Raw genomic sequence first — 23129 nt, 5'->3', positions numbered from 1 at the left:
TGTATAGATAACTGGGCCTGGGCCGATTGGGTTTTACTATTATTATGGACGGGTTCTCTAAACAAAAAGCCCTAAAACCGTTTGTTTTGTAATTTATTATACTTACCTAGTAATATTTTTTTTTAAGGCAACTTACACCATTAATCAAATTAACCGTTAAAAATATATAATAAACTAACTTAAGACCCGCGAATTCGCGGGTTTAGGCAATGAACTATTCAAACATAAAAATTATGGTTCAAGTCCTTTAATAGTTGATCGCAATGTACGTATATTAAACAATATATGTGAGAACTAATGTATGCCAATAAAACCTGACATGTAAATAGGTGAATAATAGAAATCCATAGATTGAAAATAAGATTAATAATAGAATTGCAATATTGTTAAACTATATTCCCATGTGACGACTTTTTCACATATCACTCAATGTAAGAAAACGTTTAAAGTAGTCATTTAGTGTGAAAACTAAAGCAACTTGTTGTTTTTCTTTCAATATCTTCAGCGAATCTGTTAAACTCCTGTGACGCACTTGATACGCCTACACAAGAAACATAACAGAATTTCCAAATTTAGTATTTCATTGCATTGTTTGATGTCATTGATATAAATTTAGTTTTTTGCTTTACCTTTGCCAGCAAGTCGGTAAATATTGTAAATTTCTCAGTTAAAGTTGACATCTGAATTGCAAAGTTTGTAATAGCACACTCATCACCTTTATTGACAAATTGTTGTCCGGCTAAAGAAACAGATATAGTTTTCTTCAAATTGTCTAGATCTTTAGAAAGATTAGTTTCTTCTTTCATCACATTACCATAATCGATGGGCCTTTTTTATTCCACGAAATTAGCGGCAGGCCGCCAGCCCATGAAAGTAATGAAAACTAAGGTTCACAATTCAAGGAGGCTTTATAGTACATATATGTTGATTGGAGTGTTTAAATGGATGATTTCAATTCAACTCGTTAAACTCTATTTTTCAAAAAATTCACGTTTAAATGGATGATTGAAGTGTTTAAATGGATGACTTCGCAAGTTCTTTCAATAAAAGAATATAAAACATGTTTGAGATGTAAAAAAAATGCATACGAATTAACAATCGTTTACAAATGAAACATATGATAAATATGGAGAGAAATAAATAATGTAATAAAATGACTTGTACATTGAACAAAAAAAAAAAATTCAAACTAAGTACATCAGTGTAATCAATATGAGTAAAAGGTCAAAATGTAAGGGTTTAAATATTGAGTGTATATTTGAAGTTACCATTCAAACTATAGGTGAAATTGAGAGGTAATTGTAATATCAAAATCAAATCGGATACATGGTTACATACCATGTTTCTCTCTTCTAATTTTTTTCTACAGCAAACAAAATGAAAAGATGTAGATGACAATATGAATATAGATGGCAATATGAATATAAAATGGAAATAGATGGCAATATGAATATAAAATGGAAAATAGGTTAAGTTATGAATAAATGAATGTTGTTTCTTTTTATAATTCTCCGTATGAATATAAAATGGAAAATGGGTTAAGTTATGAATAAATGAATGTTGTTTCTTTTTATGATTAATGAAAAGTATTAATAACAAAAATGTCTATTTTAACCTTGATACAATACTTGTTTTTTACATAATGAAAACCACAAAAATACATATAGATAATCCAAAGAAATCTCCACATCTATCTAATCCGATAATTAAAAGATGTGCATATACTCCAAAGATATTCTTCAAAAATACATACATTATAATAACAAATACTCAAAAATACAATGAAAAAAACCCCAAACTAATATCTAATTGAAAAACCGTTTGTGCTTCTTATAAAAGTGGTAGTTGGAACGACAACAAACAGATCTTGCTAATTGAAATTGGAACGGCAGCAAACAAATCTTGGGAATCCAAGATCTAATCTGAAAACTCGTCTTGTTAAATACAATTGGAACGACAACAACACGAGGCATAAGGATTGACGTGAACTTCATTATTAACGAATTGATTTTTCAAAATTAATCTTCAATATCTTCTTTCGAATTTCGTCCGATGCTATACTAATCAAGATGCGTTTTCATGTCCGAGGATTGAGGTGATACGAGAGAAAAGGTTTCGTAATATTGATTTTCATTTATTTTCAGATATGATAGTTTTGTAGAGGAAAGGGGGGCACTTTTGACAAAAATACGGCAGAATGGGGATTACACCTGTTTTGTGGGTGACCGAGACAACAATTGGGACATCACTTGATTAATATTAAGCTCTAAGTAAACATGCTTGTGTGGTGACCGAATAAGACAATTGGCCCAATAAGTCCAATAAGTTGTTAGTAAACAGGCCCTTAATAACAATTTTTTTGAGGAGTTTGGTAGCCTAAATGATTACAAATTTAAATGACACAAGTTTCTCAATCTCTACATACATAATCTTCTACTCCTGCCAAATGATATGCTTGAGACTCAATAACTGCATGTTTCATACTTGTGACGACCCGGGAATTTCTGACCAAATTTAAACTTAAACCTTATTATGATTCTGACACGATAAGCAAAGTTTATTAAATCAAGTCTCAAAATGTTTGAACAATTTTTCATGAATGCATTTGACCTTTGACTATTCCCGGCGATTCACGAACAATTGTGTGTTCATAAATTTGTATATATATATATATATATATATATATATATATATATATATATATATATATATATAATAAATTGAAATAATAGAAAACAATTTAATCATTTGAAATGAATATGTAAAGTAATATATAAAATAATAAAGTTGTGATTAAAATAAATCTATATGTAAACCTATATGATTTCTATACATAGTTAATGTTATATGTATATGGTAATATATATAAATATTAAATGTTATATATATGTTATTATATATATGTCATAATTAATAAAATGTAATATTAAGTTCGATTACTAGTTAAAAATATAATTAAATTCAATTGTTATAGTTACTTTCTATATTTTTATTAACATTAGTAATCTTATTATTATTATTATTATTATTATTATTATTATTATTATTATTATTATTATTATTATTATTATTATAATAATAAATAAAAATTCTAATAATTATAAGGTATGATTATCAAAACAAGAGTTAAAAATATAAGTATTATTATAAGAATAATTAAAATTATGATCTAATTATAATTTAAATTTAAATTATTATTTATTATTATTATTATTACCATTTTATAATTATTAAATATCATTAATATCGTTATCATTCTTATTATTAGTATTATCTTGATTATTAATATAGTTGTTATAATAATATTGTTATTATTTTCAATATTAACATCAATACTAGTGTTATTAATATTATTTAAATATATAATCTAAAGATACAAATTGGATATATATAATTTGATACAGTATTATTATTATTATTAATATTATTATTATTATTATTAATATTAGTATTATTATAATCAGTATTATTGTTATTGATAATATTATTGTTATACCTTTTATAGTAATTATTATCATTATCATTAGTAATAATATTAGTATTAATATTATATTATTAATAATAAGACTAATTATAATCTATAAATACAAATAATGTAAATAAAAGGATATACAAATAAAGGTATAATTAAAGATGGATATATATATATATATATATATATATATACATAGACCATTACATGCTGATATATAGTAAAAAATAGTATTTATATTATAAAGATAATTATAATTAATATTTATATGTATTATTATTAATAATAAATATCAAGTAATTAAAATATATAGTATTTATATATCTGAATGAGCCCAAAATCCGTTTCACATCGTTATCCTATATATCACAACGATTTGTTTCTGTCTCTTCAATTGTTAAACATCACTCTCAGATCGTACAAATTAGTTATCAATCAATTCCCATTTTTATTTTATTTTTTTATTTATTTCTGTACCTAATGTAATTTCCTGTCGATTTAAGATGCTAAAATACAATCACATTCAGTGTAAATGAGAGAAAAACGAGTCACATTATCAACTAACAACTTCAATTACCATTTACAGCATTCAAAGTATTCAAATTAAAACAAAGAAGTCAAAGAAACACAGGTTCTGCCCTGTTCTTGGTTTCATTTTTCAAAAAGCTCGATTATTTAACGAATTTCAAAAAGTAGGAATGCAGGATTGTTGTAAATCATTTGCTTAAACTATCTGAAAAGTTGCAAGGTTCAATTTCATTTATCAAGTTCAAATTTTAGAGTCAAAGCTTCGATTTGAAAAAGTCAAACATTGTTCTTCAAACAAATTCGAGCTAATTGTTATGTTTCAAGCTAAATTAAAGATCCAGATAGTTTCTATGAGTCGTTTACAACTCCTTTCATGTTAAAATTATTAGCTAAAACAGCCTAGATTAGCGAAACGCGATTTGAGTTCATAAACTTCAAAAACGAGTCTGTTAAAGATTTTAATTTTCTTTCTGTATTAACAATTCAAATGTTTTCATAATCAAACGTTTCTATTTCAATTACCAATGTTAAAACAATGTTTTAGCATGATGATAGAGTGATTTAAAACTTGTTCGATTTCAAGTTCTTGAGGAAGAAGAAGGTGAATTAGGGGATAGATTTAAAATAGGTTATAAATAATTAAAAAGGCTTAATTTCAGAAAGACAGAACAGCTCAGGCGGTTGAGGGGTGTGTAAGGGGAACATGAGGTCTTGGGTTCGATCCCGGTCTGGGGCAACTTTTTTTTAGAAAATCGTTTTTGAGGTAGTTTCTTCATTAAATTATTATTATTAATATTAATATTAATTTTTATTATTGTTATTATTATAACTATAATTATATTGTCATTATTATGATTATTATTATTATTGTTATTATTATTATTATTATTAACATTAAGTATTAGAATTATAATAATTATTAGTATTATTAATTAACACTTATTATTATTATTATTATGATTATGGTAAGTAAATTGTTATTAATATTATTATTACTAACAAAGTATAAATATTTAGGATTATTATTATTATTATTGATATATTGTTAGTATTATTAACATTATTATGATTATAATTATTATTAGTATTGTCATTATGAAAATAATACAAATTATTAACGGTTTATAAAGATTAGTATTGGTATCATGCTATAACTATTAGTATTATCATTATGTATTATTATTATTAATATTAATATCATTGTTATTAATATTAACTAGATTAATGTAAGTTTTATTATTCAAAATAATTATAACTATGAAAATAAAAGTTTTAACGACGTTGTTAAGATTATAAGTATATATTAACTATATTAACAAATTATTTTAGAAATATTCATATATAACAATTTAGGTATTTATAATATAAAACTCTAAGCAAATATACATATATATTAATATAACTATAAAATAATAACTATTTTGAATGTATATACAAATTAAAAATATATATTATTAACATAAAAATGGTGTAACCAATAAATTTATATATATATATATATATATATATATATATATATATATATATATATATATATATATATATATATATATATTCATTCAATTACGATTACATGTATTAATAAATATATAAATGATATAGGTTCGTGAATCCGAGGCCAACCCTGCATTGTTCAATATAGTCATATGTATTTTTACTACAAAATACATTAGGTGAGTTTCATTACTCCCTTTTTAAATGCTTTTGCAATATATATTTTTGGGACTGAGAATACATGCGCTTTTATAAATGTTTTACGAAATAGACACAAGTAATCGAAACTACATTATATGGTTGAATGATCGAAGCTGAATATGCCCCTTTTGCTTGGTAGCCTAAGAATTAGTAAACCAGTCTATTAATTGACGCGAATCCTAAAGATAGATCTATTTGGCCTAACGAACCCCATCCAAAGTACCAGATGCTTTAGTACTTCGATGTTGTTTTATCATGTCCGAAGGATTTCCCGGAATGATAGGGGATATTCTTATATGCATCTTGTTAATGTCGGTTACCAGGTGTTCACCATAGGAATGATTATTTTTGTCTCTATGCATGGGACGTATATTTATGAGAACTGAAAATGAAAATCTTGTGGTCTATTAAAATGATGGAAATGATTATTTATGTTAAACTAATGAACTCACCAACCTTTTGGTTGACACTTTAAAGCATGTTTATTCTCAGGTATTAAAGAAATCTTCCGCTGTGCATTTGCTAATTTTAGAGATATTACTTGGAGTCATTCATGACATATTTCAAAAGACGTTGCATTCGAGTCGTTGAGTTCATCAAGAATATTATTAAGTCGTTTATAGTTTGGATATATTATGAGATAGCATGCATGCCTGTCAACTTTCAATGTAAAGGAAGTTTGTATTTTAAAAACGAATGCAATGTTTGTAAAATGTATCATATAGAGGTCAATACCTCGCGATGTAATCAACTGTTGTGAATCGTTTATAATCGGTATGGACTTCGTCCAGATGGATTAGGACGGGTCGCTTCAGTTGGTATCAGAGCGGTGGTCTTAGCGAACCAGGTCTTGCATTAGTGTGTCTAACTGATAGTTGTTTAGATGCATTAGTGGGCCTGGACTTCGACCGTGTCTGCATGTCAAAAGTTTTGCTTATCATTTTTAGTCGAAAATCATCTGCTTATCATCCTTAGGAAATTACCTGCTATTCATTCTTAGTCTAGACATGTCTTACTGCCTTTATTGCATAGACAGTGTATAGATAAATTCATATCTTAGCGTATCTGTTATTGTTACCTTTGCCTGACAGCTTCCGTAGATTCCTCCGTAACTTATGAGATTTTAGTATTATATTTGCATATGTAATTTATGTACTGCAGGGTACTAATCTACATCCTATAATCTATTTCTTATCGAAAATCCTTCATCTGATCGTACGAGATGAATTTCTCAACCAGTTCGAGTCCCTCAGATTTCGATAAGCTATTCCGATAGTTATTCCGACAGCTATTCCGACATGGATATTCACCTAAGTTCCGAAAGCGTTTTCACCAGAATGAATCAATCAATCAGCCATCCCCAATTCATCTGATGGGTTCGTAGTCGACTTAATCAATGGAGACGCGAAGAAGGCGATCCTTTCCGCCAACCAAATTGCCCTCTTGGCAAAGAACCTGAAGCACTTAGCGGCGAACCTGTTCGAGACACCATTTTCTCGCTTATTTCCAGGGTAGCTCGTCACGATTATATTCTATTCACAATTCTAAACTTTATTCATCCGCTCGTTCCGACCGACAATCATCCTGGAGTAATGGAAGAAGTCAGCGAGCTTCGCGCCCTAGTTGTAGCCTTGGAAAATATGGTACAAAATGTATTAGCTTCAGCAACATCACCGGCACCAACAGTACCACCAACATCAATACCAGTACCACCAACTCCTCAAGTTTCAACAAAACACGCCTCAACATCTCATTATGTACCTCGAGCATAATCATCGTTCTACGAATCGTTCTACATCATTTATCTTCGTTCGACATGACGATTATGTAATCTTCAATGTTTTAGAGATTATATATTCTAGTTCTAACGGTAAATCAAATGAGATTAATATCACATTAACTCATTAAATCCATGATTATATCTGGAGAAAATATATATGTATATATATTTTCATAAAGATTGTAATTAAAAATTCTTTCGTACAAACTGTTAATGGTGAAAATATTTTAACGGGTAGGTAATACCCGATGAATATTTAGATTTCACATTAATAAGTTACATTGTACATTCTTCGAATCTGATTCAACAGTCATTTACTATCCTACTTACAACCACCGATATACGTATCCGTTCACCGCAGAATAATCATTTTCATTCAATTTCATATTTGGATTTTGACCTATCAGAATCCAACAAGTGGCATAATGAAGAAAACATTTGACAAAATAAAATTTGTTAGAAACAAACGAATTAACTATGAGAAATTCTATTAAGAATCCACGCTAACTGTTCCTAGCTAACTGTTAATTCCTTATTAAATTTATTTATCGCAATTTAGTTATCGCAATTTTAATTCTCGCAATTTTATTTATCGTCATTTAATTTCTGTTATTTATTTTACGCACTTTAAATATCGGGACACATATACAAGGTTTTGACATATCATATCGACACAAATATATATATATATATATATATATATATATATATATATATATATATATATATATATATATATATATATATATATATATATATATATATATATATATATATATATATATATTATTTGGAATCACCATAGACACTCTATATGCAGTAATGATCGAGTTCTCTATACAGGGTTGAGGTTGATTCTTAAATAATATATATACTTTGAGTTGTGATCGAGTCTGAGACATGTACACGGGTCACGATACGTATTAATTAATTCGAATATTATATATTAAACTATATATGAATTATTGGACTGTTAACTGTGGACTATCGACTGTGGACTAATAACATTGGACAATTAAAATGAATTAAAATATTGATTATAACATATGAAACTAAACAATTCTTCAAGTTTGCCACTTGATTTCATCTTAAACCTCATTTGTATCTTGACGATTACAATCTGCGATTCAAACCTTTCATAATTCTTAAAAACACTTCAATCCATAGGATGAACCAACCGCACTCCATCTACGGAAGAAGAGATTGATGCATATAGTTATGCACCTGAAAACACTCGGAACCTGTGTAAACGTTTACGTGTCTGTACTAGCTCATTTGGCATTGTTATTACCGAAAATAACATTTCAACTCTTTTCCAAAATAGCCAGTTTTGTCACAGCTTCAGCAAGTCAACTTCGACTTTTCATCCGGATTGGTCTTATTATAACCTTGATATATAAGTTTGCATTTCGACATCGTTACCGGGGAACCGCTTATATTCCACCACATTAGCAGTAAACTTACCAGCAACTTCATTACTCATTGGCTTAAATCTCTCCGAAAAACCATTATATTTGTTCATTAAAACCTTATCATATACTCATTTACACCTTGTAACAAGAAGTGTCATACCAATTACCGAGAATCAGCAATCAGTATTTTGAAATCTCACAGCATGTCTACATCAACAGTTATATGTATACATATAACATTTATCTCCTAGAATTACGATCTTAAATTCTGAAATTTTGAAAAACACTCAGCTTACGAATCAATACATTTAACTTTGAAAAAGCTGAATAAAGCAGCAGAAACTGTAGACAACCGTAAACAACCTTAATCGTCGAAAGTTTGATGATAAAGAATAGTATGTTGGAAAAGCTCAGAAAAATTGGAACTAGAAAACAGATTGAGCTAACCACGAAGGAGAACAAGGACAAATACAAGGACCAAACCCTATATTCAAAGAATCCAAGAAATTCTAGATCCGATGAGATCTTTAGAGAATATCTTGCTCCGAGGTCATGTTAAAAGCTTGCGGAAAATTTTTCTTCATCAACCTTCGAACTTAGAAATTCCAAAATATTATCATAAATATCTTCGATATTTCTGAAAATATTTTCATAAATATTCTCGTCCGAAATTATATACCTCTTCGTGCTATCTGTAATACATTATATTGGAAATTTCTGTAAAATCTAAGTATAAACTATGAATGAATTTTGAAATAGTGTTGGAAATTGATGCATGAGTTAGTATAATATAATGACACTTGATCAACGTGATTATATTACAGTAAGTCATGCTGAGTTTCTAATGGAACGTGATGATTCACAAATCATAACGTCATCACGTGCCATGTTACATAACTCTTTCATTCTGCTTAACTTCTGAACATATCAAGAAAGTATATTCTTGATAGTTCTATTCTCAGTGATTCTGGTAATTTGACAAATCAAATTGTGCTATTACGTTCTTTCTTGCTTAGAACATTAAGTTCATTCGAAACTCCATACTTACGAATTCTGGACCATTACTCGCTTTACTAAAGGTCGAGAAGATAATAAAAAGGCAAAGAGCTCCAAAATATAAGAGAAAATATAAAGCCCAATAACAACACGAAGGTTACAAAACCGTGGATATTAATACGAATAGCAACATAAAGACACGGTATAATTAAGAATAGTATCAACCCAAGGTAATAGTAAAAGTAAACCGATTTTTTCTGGTGGAAGATTGAAAAGAAGGGTGACAGAAACAATAATTAGGAAAAATATCAAGGATTAGAATGGGATTAAGCATTTTCACAATCTTTTGGATGTATGAACTAAGAAAGAAAGTATAGGAATGGTGAGAATAATGGAACGGAAGAGTTTAATTTATAATGGAAATATCAGACAGAGTAATCGAGGCAGATCACCGTATTTAATTATAGAGATCTTAATTTCCTCATTTACCGAAGAATCAGATCTTATAGATCTCATAGATTTTCTTTAAATCCCTTGAATTCCGGAATTCAAACCTGACTACGTCAAAAGTTAAAAACAAATCTTTGTTTCTCATTTCATTCTTTTATGAATAGCTTCACTCGTACTCTTCGAATAATCAAATTGTTTTATCCATATTACTCAATGATGATAAAACTCTATTTATCAACTCATATTCATCATGAAAACATTTTTTATTGTTAGCCATGACCACCTCACTCAAATTTCGGGACGAAATTTCTTTAACGGGTAGGTACTGTGACGACCCGGGAATTTCCGACCAAATTTAAACTTAAATCTTATTATGATTCTAACACGATAAGCAAAGTTTATTAAATCAAGTCTCAAAATGTTTGAACAATTTTTCATTAATGCATTTGACCTTTGACTATTCTCGACGATTCACGAACAATTGTGTGTACATAAATTTGTATATATATATATATATATATATATATATATATATATATATATATATATATATATATATATATATATATATAAGAATATATAATAAATTGAAATAATAGAAAACAATTTAATCATTTGAAATGAATATGTAAAGTAATATATAAAATAATAAAGTTGTGATGAAAATAAATCTATATGTAAACCTATATGATTTCTATACATAGTTAATGTTATATGTATATGGTAATATATATAAATATTAAATGTTATATATATGTTATTATATATATGTCATAATTAATAAAATGTAATATTAAGTTCGATTACTGGTTAAAAATATAATTAAATTCAATTGTTATAGTTATTTTCTATATTTTTATTAACATTAGTAATCTTATTATTATTATTATTATTATTATTATTATTATTATTATTATTATTATTATTATATTATTATTATTATTATTATTATTATTATTATTATTATTATTATTATAAATAAAAATTCTAATAATTGTAAGGTTTGATTATCAAAACAAGAGTTAAAAATATAAGTATTATTATAAGAATGATTAAAATTATGATCTAATTATAATTTAAATTTAAATTATTATTTATTATTATTATTACCATTTTATTATTATTAAATATCATTAATATCATTATCATTCTTATTATTAGTATTATCTTGATTATTAATATAGCTGTTATAATAATATTGTTATTATTTTCAATATTAACATCAATACTAGTGTTATTAATATTATTTAAATATATAATCTAAAGATACAAATTGGATATATATAATTTGATACAGTATTATTATTATTATTATTATTAATATTATTATTAATATTATTATTATTATTATTATTATTATTAATATTAGTATTATTATAATCAGTATTATTGTTATACCTTTTATAGTAATTATTATCATTATCATTAGTAATAATATTAGTATTAATATTATATTATTAATAATAAGACTAATTATAATCTATAAATACAAATAATGTAAATAAAAGGATATACAAATAAAGGTATAATTAAAGATGGATATATACGAATATATATATATATATATATATATATATATATATATATATATATATATATATATATATATATACATAGACCATTACATACTGATATATAGTAAAAATCAGTATTTATATTATAAAGATAATTATAATTAATATTTATATGTATTATTATTAATAATAAATATCAAGTAATTAAAATATATAGTATTTATATATCTGAATGAGCCCAAAATCCGTTTCACATCGTTATCCTATATATCACAACGATTTGTTTCTGTCTCTTCAATTGTTAAACATCACTCGCAGATCGTACAAATTAGTTATCAATCAATTCCCCTTTTTATTTTATTTTTTATTTATTTCTGTACCTGATGTAATTTCCTGTCGATTTAAGATGCTAAAATACAATCACATTCAGTGTAAATAAGAGGAAAACGAGTCACATTATCAACTAACAACTTCAATTACCATTTACAGCATTCAAAGTATTCGAATTAAAACAAAGAAGTCAAAGAAACACAGGTTCTGCCCTGTTCTTGGTTTCATTTTTCAAAAAGCTCGATTATTTAACGAATTTCAAAAAGTAGGAATGTAGGATTGTTGTAAATCATTTGCTTAAACTATCTGGAAAGTTGCAAGGTTCAATTTCATTTATCAAGTTCAAATTTTAGAGTCAAAGCTTCGATTTGAAAAAGTCAAACATTGTTCTTCAAACAAATTCGAGCTAATTGTTATGTTTCAAGTTAAATTAAAGATCCAGATAGTTTCTATGAGTCGTTTACAACTCCTTTCATGTTAAAATTATTAGCTAAAACAACCTAGATTAGCGAAACGTGATTTGAGTTCATAAACTTCAAAAACGAGTCTGTTAAAGATTTTAATTTTCTTTCTGTATTAACAATTCAAATGTTTTCATAATCAAACATTTCTATTTCAATTACCAATGTTAAAACAAATGTTTTAACATGATGATAGTGTGATTTAAAACTTGTTCGATTTCAAGTTCTTGAGGAAGAAGAAGGTGAATTAGGGGATAGATTTAAAATAGGTTATAAATAATTAAAAAGGCTTAATTTCAGAAAGACAGAACAGCTCAGGCGGTTGAGGGGTGTGTAAGGGGAACGTGAGGTCTCGGGTTCGATCCCGGTCTGGGGCAACTTTTTTTTAGAAAATCGTTTTTGAGGTAGTTTCTTCATTAAATTATTATTATTAATATTAATATTAATTTTTATTATTGTTCTTATTATAACTATAATTATATTGTCATTATTATGATTATTATTATTATTGTTATTATTATTATTATTATTATTATTATTATTATTATTATTATTAACATTAAGTATTAAAATTATAATATTTATTAGTATTATTAATTAACACTTATTATTATTATTATTATTATTATTATTATTATTATTATTATTATTATTATTATGGTAAGTAAATTGTTATTAATATTATTATTACTAACAAAGTATAAATATTTAGGATTATTATTATTATTATTATTATTATTATTATTGATATTGTTAGTATTATTAACATTATTATGATTATGATTATTATTAGTATTGTCATTATGAAAATAATACAAATTATTAACGGTTTATAAAGATTAGTATTGGTATCATGCTATAACTATTAGTATTATCATTATGTATTATTATTATTAATATTAATATCATTGTTATTAATATTAACTAGATTAATGTAAGAATTATTATTCAAAATAATTATAACTATGAAAATAAAAGTTTTAACGACGTTGTTAAGATTATAAGTATATATTAACTATATTAACAAATTATTTTAGAAATATTCATATATAACAATTTAGGTATTTATAATATAACACTAAGCAGATATACATATATATTAATATAACTATAAAATAATAACTATTTTGAATGTATATACAAATTAAAAATATATATTATTAACATAAAAATGGTGTAACCAATAAATTTATATATATATATATATATATATATATATATATATATATATATATATATATATATATATATATATATATATATATTCATTCAATTACGATTACATGTATTAATAAATATACAAATGATATAGATTCGTGAATCCGAGGCCAACCCTGCATTGTTCAATATAGTCATATGTATTTTTACTACAAAATACATTAGGTGAGTTTCATTACTCCCTTTTTAAATGCTTTTGCAATATATATTTTTGGAACTGAGAATACATGCGCTTTTATAAATGTTTTACGAAATACACACAAGTAATCGAAACTATATTATATGGTTGAATGATCGAAGCTGAATATGCCCCTTTTGCTTGATAGCCTAAGAATTAGTAAACCAGTCTACTAATTGACGAGAATCCTAAAGATAGATATATTGGGCCTAACGAACCACATCCAAAGTACCGGATGCTTTAGTACTTCGATGTTGTTTTATCATGTCCGAAGGATTTCCCGGAATGATAGGGGATATTCTTATATGCATCTTGTTAATGTCGGTTACCAGGTGTTCACCATAGGAATGATTATTTTTGTCTCTATGCATGGGACGTATATTTATGAGAACTGAAAATGAAAATCTTGTGGTCTATTAAAATGATGGAAATGATTATTTATGTTAAACTAATGAACTCACCAACCTTTTGGTTGACACTTTAAAGCATGTTTATTCTCAGGTATTAAAGAACTCTTCCGCTGTACATTTGCTCATTTTAGAGATATTACTTGGAGTCATTCATGACATATTTCAAAAGACGTTGCATTCGAGTCGTTGAGTTCATCAAGAATATTATTAAGTCGTTTATAGTTTGGATATATTATGAGATAGCATGCATGCCTGTCAACTTTCAATGTAAAGGAAGTTTGTCTTTTAAAAACGAATGCAATGTTTGTAAAATGTATCATATAAAGGTCAATACCTCGCGATGTAATCAACTGTTGTAAATCGTTTATAATCGGTATGGACTTCATCCAGATGGATTAGGACGGGTCGCTTCAATACTGACCCAAGATAATATAATTGCATATATTAACTTATTATGTTATACCAAATTGTTATGGTCATTCTCATACTTAAGTGCAAACATTAATTTATTACATGATACATTTTTACCACAACAAAATAACATTAATAGTTAAAATGACCAAAACAGTTAGTGGTTCAATGATGCTTTATAATATTTATCCACCTTTCAAGAGAATAGTCACACAAACCTCTTATCATTCCTTAGGTTAGATTGACCAAAAATAACATCTACGGACAATCATGTTATCATTCATTAAATGAGAATGACCATAATGATTCAGTTAGCATATTAGATTGTTCTTACCTTCATGAAGACTGGATCTTCCATAAGCATCAACCATGACGTTAAATGATGCCCTATCCAGTTCACATCCCACATGTCATAAGGTAAATCTGTCATTATCAAATTAATAGCCTCTCTCAATCCACATTAACATCTTAATTATGCTCTAATTCAAACATACTGATTATCTAATGTTGATTGTTGAAAAATCGAATATAAATTTCTACTTTTTTTAAAATGCACTTAATTTTCATTGCATGAACTTAATATGAATTTAAATCAAATAAATTTAAGCTTTTGTGTACACTAAACCTTAATAGAAAGCCAATGCTTATTGCTATGGCAATACATTTTGCAATGATTAAGTTTAAAAATACTCTTTTCTATCAACTCTACTTTGCTTAAAACTTGAAAAATACTCACCTACAAATATCATAAAATCATAAATGTCATTCCAAAAAAGGTCACAACTAATGTGTTATAACTTGTAATGACATACAAAATAATTTTACAAATCAATCACATAGTAATTAAGTATGTAAATAAAGTGCAATTACACTAAGTACACATGTTAGGTTTAAAAAATTTAAACTAACTCTTACTGGTTAATTTTCACCACCAAGTTCAAGAAAAACGACCTATGAAAAAATAGGGGAACCGACAGTAGTCAGTAACATTTGACATTATATAGATATATAAAGATTAAAAAGGATGAATTCATGTTACAATGATTGGAAACAAAGAGAAATTTACTAATCATATTCATTCTTTTTTGTAGTAGCTGGTTAATCAATTTAAACTTCCCCAAAAACTAATAAATTATGATTGGCAAATGAGTTTACCTTACCTTTTTCGAACTTGGATGATGGAAAGTACCTCGGAGTAATGAAAAATAACCTTTGCATCATAAAACTGAATCTTTGGTACCTTCAAAATGACCTAAAACATCAATAAATAAATCAAACTATTCATACGTAAAAATTGAAATATACCATTTGAACGATTAAATCATTAAACGTCATATTCACATCATAAAAAGACCTTCATTATCCCAACATCTTCTCAGTAATACCTAAATGTACGCAAGAATTGCGGGTTTCGGTAATAAAAATTACCCGCAAGATTTGCCTTGCTTGAAGCCCCCCTCCAATTAAAAGTTTGTGTTAAAGTTATAGAAAGCTGTTGATAAACGAACACTGTAACATACAAATGAAAACGCTCAGAATTGAAAACTATAACATACAACATACAACACACAAGACATGATCGTAAGAGTGCTAACTACCAAAAATAAGTTTTTAAGTATATTGAATAATACCAATCTTATGGGACATGTATTCAGATGTTGTGACTCTTGGGATCGGTTGTCTTTGTTAACCAACTTAAAAGAGATTTTGAGAATTCTAAAAAATGACTGAGTTAAAGAAACTTACAACAACTGAAGTCAAACCGTGTCTTTATAGTTAGTTCATAAAAGCCACAATGCTTTCTTCAAGTTCATTAATGGCCACCATCTGTGAAATGTTTAGCTGGAGATAGTTAACAAAATGTGACATTAAGTTCCAGCAACCACAATTAAAATACGATAAGAGCCCTAAAATAAAATAACATAAAATCTACAAAGTGTTTTATTTTATAAGCAAAAAATTACAACATGATAGATAAACACACACAGTCCAAAGTAAAAACGAACAATTACTCAACTCACCCATTTTGTAAATAACAACAACAAATTATAAAACTAATAAAGAAAAGAATGTAAAAGGTGAATAAGATTACCTGTAATAAAAATAGTGATGAAGAATCTCCAATGCACCTGGAATTCATCATGATTAAGGCTAAACCTATACAACCATTATGACTTTAAAAGAAAATATTTTCCGATCGTTAGGTTGCTTATCGTCAAATATATTGCTAGAATACATTTGAGCTTCATAAATTAAACGACATCCAAAACATGTCACGACTCGTCCACGATCATTGACATAACCTTCAAGGTAGTAGTTATCTTGAGAGCTCGACCTTTCATCAGGGTATGGAGATGGAATTGGCCATGGTTTACTAAGGAACATGCATTCTGAAAGAAGTTTTGCCTTGAAATATTTGAGTGGTAAAAGATAAGGTTAAATAGCACTATGCTTCCTATTGTGCAGACACTATTGGTACAATCCAATAATGCTTTGTTGTACAATTACATAACATCTTTACCTTACCACTTCATCTACCCCAATAACCTGGTCAAGTTTTCTCATTTTGTTCAAATGGCAAGTCATTTTCAAGCACTACTGCATTTGTACCAACCACCCAATAAATGCATCCCTTGTCTACCATTGCTAAAAATGATTAAAACCTTGGAAAAAAGTAATCATAGCCAAGGTGATTTACTGTTAAAGAAGTCATTATGTTTGAAAATAGGATTTTATGTTCGAACATATCTAAATGAACATTTTAGAGGTGGCCATGAAAACACACTTAACTTGTAGTGCAAGCACAATGAAAACCCAAAAAAAACCTATTCGATAACATTAAGTACATGATAGCATAACCAATTGCTAGAGTGCAAAAACAATTTAGTAGGCTTTCCTTCAAAAAGAACTCATCTCACCTAAATTAAGGAAAGATCTATCAGTTTAGTGAATTGAAAAATTTCAAAACGTTGCTCACTAAAAAGTATACTGAAAACAAATACATTTGCTACTTACATGTATATGAAATTAAGGGGTTTTTTTTCTTTAAACACCATCTAACTAAAATCACTAACCACTAAAAAATAATTCAAATAAAATTAACAGAACAAATGGAACTAGGCAATAATAAGTATACTTAGTAAAATTGATATATACCGTTTTAGAGATAAGGACCATATGTAGAAAGGTATCACACCAGCAAATATTGTTGTAATTAGCAGCTACTGAAATCTTATACTTGTTGTCTACAGATGGGGCACGAGTGATGTCTGAGTTAGCCACTTATCGACACAAATGTGTGAAATGTGTGTTGACAATGAGGTAAGCACCGAGCAATTTCACCAACTTCAACATCCCGATACACTGTAATACTTTACATGAGTGAAGTGAAATAAATATGACAGTAGTTCGTGTAAGAAACACAGACCTGCAAACAAATTGTGCAACAAATATTTTGAATTGTTGTAGTTTCATGTGAAATTTCATAGCTTCGCAAGCGTTTCAATGAATCCTTTGACAACCCTTTGTGTGCAACATCATCTGTCAAATTAAGTACCTCAACAGGATGCAACACAGAAATTTTAACCTGAAAATAAGATCATAACCAATATAAATGGAGTACATCATTTGTTAATCTGGACCCACTAAAATTATACGACAAGTATAAATAACGTATATGGGTATTCATAGGCGCGGATGGACCAAATGGGCTTTTATCATCTAATCTCACCAAAATAGACCCAAAAGTCGTTTGCATAAACAAAAAACTTGCAAATTTACTTACCTCAAAACACTGGACGTGATTATAAACATAAAAACCCATTTGGACACTTTAGGCTAAAACGGGTCAACTGCTCAAATGCTCATAAGAGCACTGATTTGATTGTTTTGACTATGATTACTTTATATTTATCAAGATCCACTAATATCACAACTCAACAAGTGACTTATTTTTAAAGTGTATAAAGTGTATATATAAATACTGTTTATTAATATTCTCATTCTCATTATATATATAGTAAAATTAGTCATAAGTATATTGACCTGGATCTAAATCAGTCACCGGGTCATAAGTAACTGCATATCAAGTTTACATTATACAACTGAGGAAAAAAATAACCTGGTTATCCACAAGGATGAGTTTGTTTACCAATTTGTCTTAGTCGAACGATGGCAGAAGTACGGCTGGTGCCCTTTTATTTTTGCTTCCGGCATCCCTGTTGACATCGAGAGAATACTTTGGTTTTCCTGATACGTTCACTGACCTCTCTTTCTTTTTCACCATTTTTACAAGTTATTGTATGATCTGAAACACAAATTGTCAAATTTTCAAAAAAACACAGCTCAGGTAATTAATATAGAAGATGATTTAGCACAGGGTAAGACAAAAATTGCATCAAAATTTTTGAACTAACAAAAAAATAACCCAAAAAGTCAATCTCTTAAAGTAATTCATCATACCAACGACCGATGGTTAGGCCTCCTGATGATTTATTTTTTCAAAAACAACTATTGATTTCTGACGATAACATTGTAACAGATTTGATTTGATGTAAAATCGAAACAAAAAATAAGAAAGACTAACTCGTGATTTGCAAATGAAGATTATACTAACCCTTGATTGATTTCTGATTCAAAAAAACTCACCCGCGATTTGATCGAAGCACCAAATCAGATATGAAATTTGAAAAATCGATTGATCGAAGCCCTAAATCAGAAATACTCACCCGCGATTAATGAATCTGAATCTTGCGACTGAATTGTGATACGCAAACTTTGTTCTTTGCCAATTGGAAAATCAAACCATTGAGATTACTAGATTAGGATACGGTGGTTGTCTGTTCTTGAAGAGAGAACTCATGTGTTTCCAGAATGGAAATTAGTGTTGATGAGAATGGGGTGAAGTGGTAAATAGCGTGACCCCTATTCAGTTCAGATACTCCCGTAAGTTTTATTGAATCAAGGGTATTATGAGAAGTCTTAATATAATTAGGTATAACGTTATAGGTTAATCCAAGTATTATTAAGCAAGGGTAATGGAGGTGATTTTTTTGATCTAATGGTCCAAATTCAAGAATCCTAAAAAAGTGTATCTCAATGTATCTTTTCTTTTAATGTATAGTATAGATAGATAGATATAGATACATAGATTCTCCTAAGCACAATGGTGAACCTGCTTAAGACTACGACATGAGACCACTAGTTTTGTTTTTTTTTTTTACAAAATACGATTCAAAATTGTGTAGGACACCACTAAATAAAATCATAGAACCCCATATTTTTTTCAATTTTATATTCCTACTTATTGGTGCATGTAATTCACAGTCGTAGATGGTATGTAATAACATATCTTGTTGACTATTGATTATAAATGTATTTGTGAGTGCTTATTTATTTAAACAAATCAATATGTTAAACTGCATACACAGTCGACCGAGTGTGTCCACACACTCGACCGACTGTGTCACTCAGTCGACCGACTATCTTACACAGTCGACCGACTGTGTCAGTAATGCAGTATATATACGGGTTTAAGCCTCCTTGTTGAGGTTACACATTCCAATAACCCTAATTAACTGGTATTCGTTCCATTCGATCCCTAGCACCAATTACCATCGAAATCATACGTCTAGACTTCGATCTAATCTAGATTCAACCCTAGGTTTGACCAAATCAAACCCGACACGAGCCGTATCTCGGTTTTACTAGTTTCTAGTGTTTTTCGCCTCTAGTCACGATCATAAGCGACCTAAGATCCATCAATCCGTCGTCTACACCACTAGTGAGCAAAGCCCGTGCGTTGCACGGCTTAACCCATGTTTCGATAATCTCAATAATATGTAGTTGTAATGAAATTGTTACTTTAAAAAAAAGAGCAAAACAACTTTATTTCATAATAAAAAATGCAAACATATACACACCTGATATTCTCTTTGGCCATGTACTACTATAATCTGTACATCTGTATGATCTATATGGCCAAGCAAATATGTAAGGAAACAACAATTGAGGCAATATATGATCAATCATAGATTATCATATGAAGGCTAATCAAGGATTGAGTGCAATGAGGGGGTACAATAGATGTCGATTAGGATTTTGGGACCTTATTGTCATATTTCATTAAGTGCTAAACGATCAACAACCATGTCCCGGTCTTCGTAAATTACCTTAACCAACAAAGATCAAGTCTCCGGCAAACTCACGAGAGAGATCAATACAGCTAGGGCAATTCTTCCAGAATCAACAACCTCAAATGAGAGGCCAAGCTCCCTATTTATAGGTTTGAGACTTACGCGGAAGTAAGATGTGCGCGCACTTAGGCATTCCGCACAAGTACTGCGAGAACCCTACGCACTCTTTAATATTCCGCGAAGCCCCACCGCGCATGTTCACATTCACCGCGGTTTATTGTCTTGCATCCATTGCCTTTAATCAGCTTTTCGCACTACAAATATACATATACATATGTATGTATATGATCAAGTCCCCCCAGTTTATTGTGTTACATTTTTGTAGAAAATGTAAGACAATAAACTCTAAAAAATAAAAATTGTAGCTTTCGTGATCTTCAAAAAGTAGTCGCATACCTACACTTCGTTACGTAATTATGCACATCTTGCAATTAAACCATATGCGTCATATCATTTTATTCTAACGGCTACTCATATCATTTTATTCTAACGGCTATATATTTAGCTGTTGAAATCCTGACGCATTTTAATAGCCGTTGATTTGTGATGATTACATGTAAACGGCACTTTGCAATCTTGTAACAACCCAACCCGTATTCAACACGACAATATTTTTTTTTGAATTAATAGACCATTAATGCCCAATTAAATGGTTACATAACGTAAACCGTTCCATACAACCCATTTAAACAATACAACAATTTTAATGTTTACAAAGAGGCACGAAGGCCTTTAATCATATGTAATGTAAGTTCGACCCATCAACATGATAGTTTTAATCCAAACTGTGACGACCCGGAAATTTCTGACCAAATTTAAACTTGATCTTTATAAGATTCTGACACGATAAGCAAAGTCTACTAATTTGAGTCTCAAAATGTTTGAACTACTTTAAGAAATCATCCGACCTTTGACTATTACCCGATGATTCACGAACAATTGTTTGTAACTAAATATGTATATATTTAAATGTAATGTTATATTATAATTCGAAATTATAAAATATAATTTAAACATTAAAATTAAATATGTAAAATAATATACAGAATAGTTAAGTTGATATTAAAATAAATTTATATATAAAATATATATGATTTTTATATATAATATAGATATAGTGTATAAATATTCAATTAAACATTATATATAATTAGTAAATATTACATAAGTAATAAATTGTAAAATAAAAATATTAAATATAACTATAAGTTAAAAATATAATGTTAATGACAAATTATATTATTACTACTTTCATAATTATTAATATCGTTATTAGTAATATTAACAAATGTTAAATACTAGAATTCTAATAAATTTAAGGTTATGATTATCAAAATAAATACTAAAAATATAAATATTTCTATAAGAATGATTAAAATTATTATTTAGCTGAAATTTAAATATTATTGGTTATTATGATTATTATTATTATTATTATTATTATTATTATTATTAATATTATTACTTTTATAAATATAATTACTGTTATTAGTAAAGTTATTATTAATATTATCATATAAATAATATAATTCATCATTTCTATTATTAATAAAATCATTTTTAAGATTGATTATTATCATCATAGTTGTTAATGTTATTATTAATTATTATTATTATTATTATTTATAAAATCAGTATTATTATTAATATTATTATTAATATTATTATTAATCTACTTAATTATTTAATTATACTGATTATATAATCATATAAATAATTGGGTTTGGTTTAACGTAGCAATCAAACTGTTTTGGATTTTATTTGTGTCTCCAAATTCGTTATATATCAAGATCAATCGTACCATTTTGTTTGAAATCACAATCTGATTTTTTTTTTTATGTGCTGAGCGAATATCTTCATGTCGACCCACTACAGGCTATAAATCAAATAAATTACATACTTATATGAATTAAGTAATTCATTCATACATCGTCATTATCCATTAAAAGCCATTACAGCTATTTTTCAATTAAATTTAAACAGAAAACAAACATAGAACACAGGTTATGCTCTGTTCGCGTTTTAATTTTTGAAAAGCTTGAATTCGAATTTAATTTCAAAATCTGTAAACGTAGTGTTT

The 23129-nt window shown here is 27.7% G+C and overlaps 1 long non-coding RNA gene across 9 annotated transcripts; it reads right to left on the bottom strand.

Annotated features, from left to right (window-relative positions):
• Positions 1–15012: 15012 nt before the first annotated feature.
• LOC139866645 (uncharacterized) lies at positions 15013–19766 on the bottom strand. 9 transcript variants are annotated; one of them, XR_011765527.1, is made up of 7 exons: positions 19583–19766; positions 19006–19161; positions 18283–18441; positions 16948–18218; positions 16011–16682; positions 15190–15278; positions 15013–15113 (listed from the first exon to the last, which is right to left on the bottom strand). It is a non-coding gene; the product is annotated as an uncharacterized lncRNA (long non-coding RNA). The 9 variants fall into 9 exon arrangements; XR_011765528.1 differs by having other exon boundaries at positions 16016–16682; XR_011765522.1 differs by having other exon boundaries at positions 15013–15278.
• Between the last annotated feature and the right edge of the window lie 3363 nt (positions 19767–23129).

Source organism: Rutidosis leptorrhynchoides, chromosome 9 (assembly GCF_046630445.1).
Source record: "Rutidosis leptorrhynchoides isolate AG116_Rl617_1_P2 chromosome 9, CSIRO_AGI_Rlap_v1, whole genome shotgun sequence".
Lineage (NCBI taxonomy): Eukaryota > Viridiplantae > Streptophyta > Magnoliopsida > Asterales > Asteraceae > Rutidosis > Rutidosis leptorrhynchoides.
This window is presented reverse-complemented; position numbering and strand designations above follow the sequence as displayed.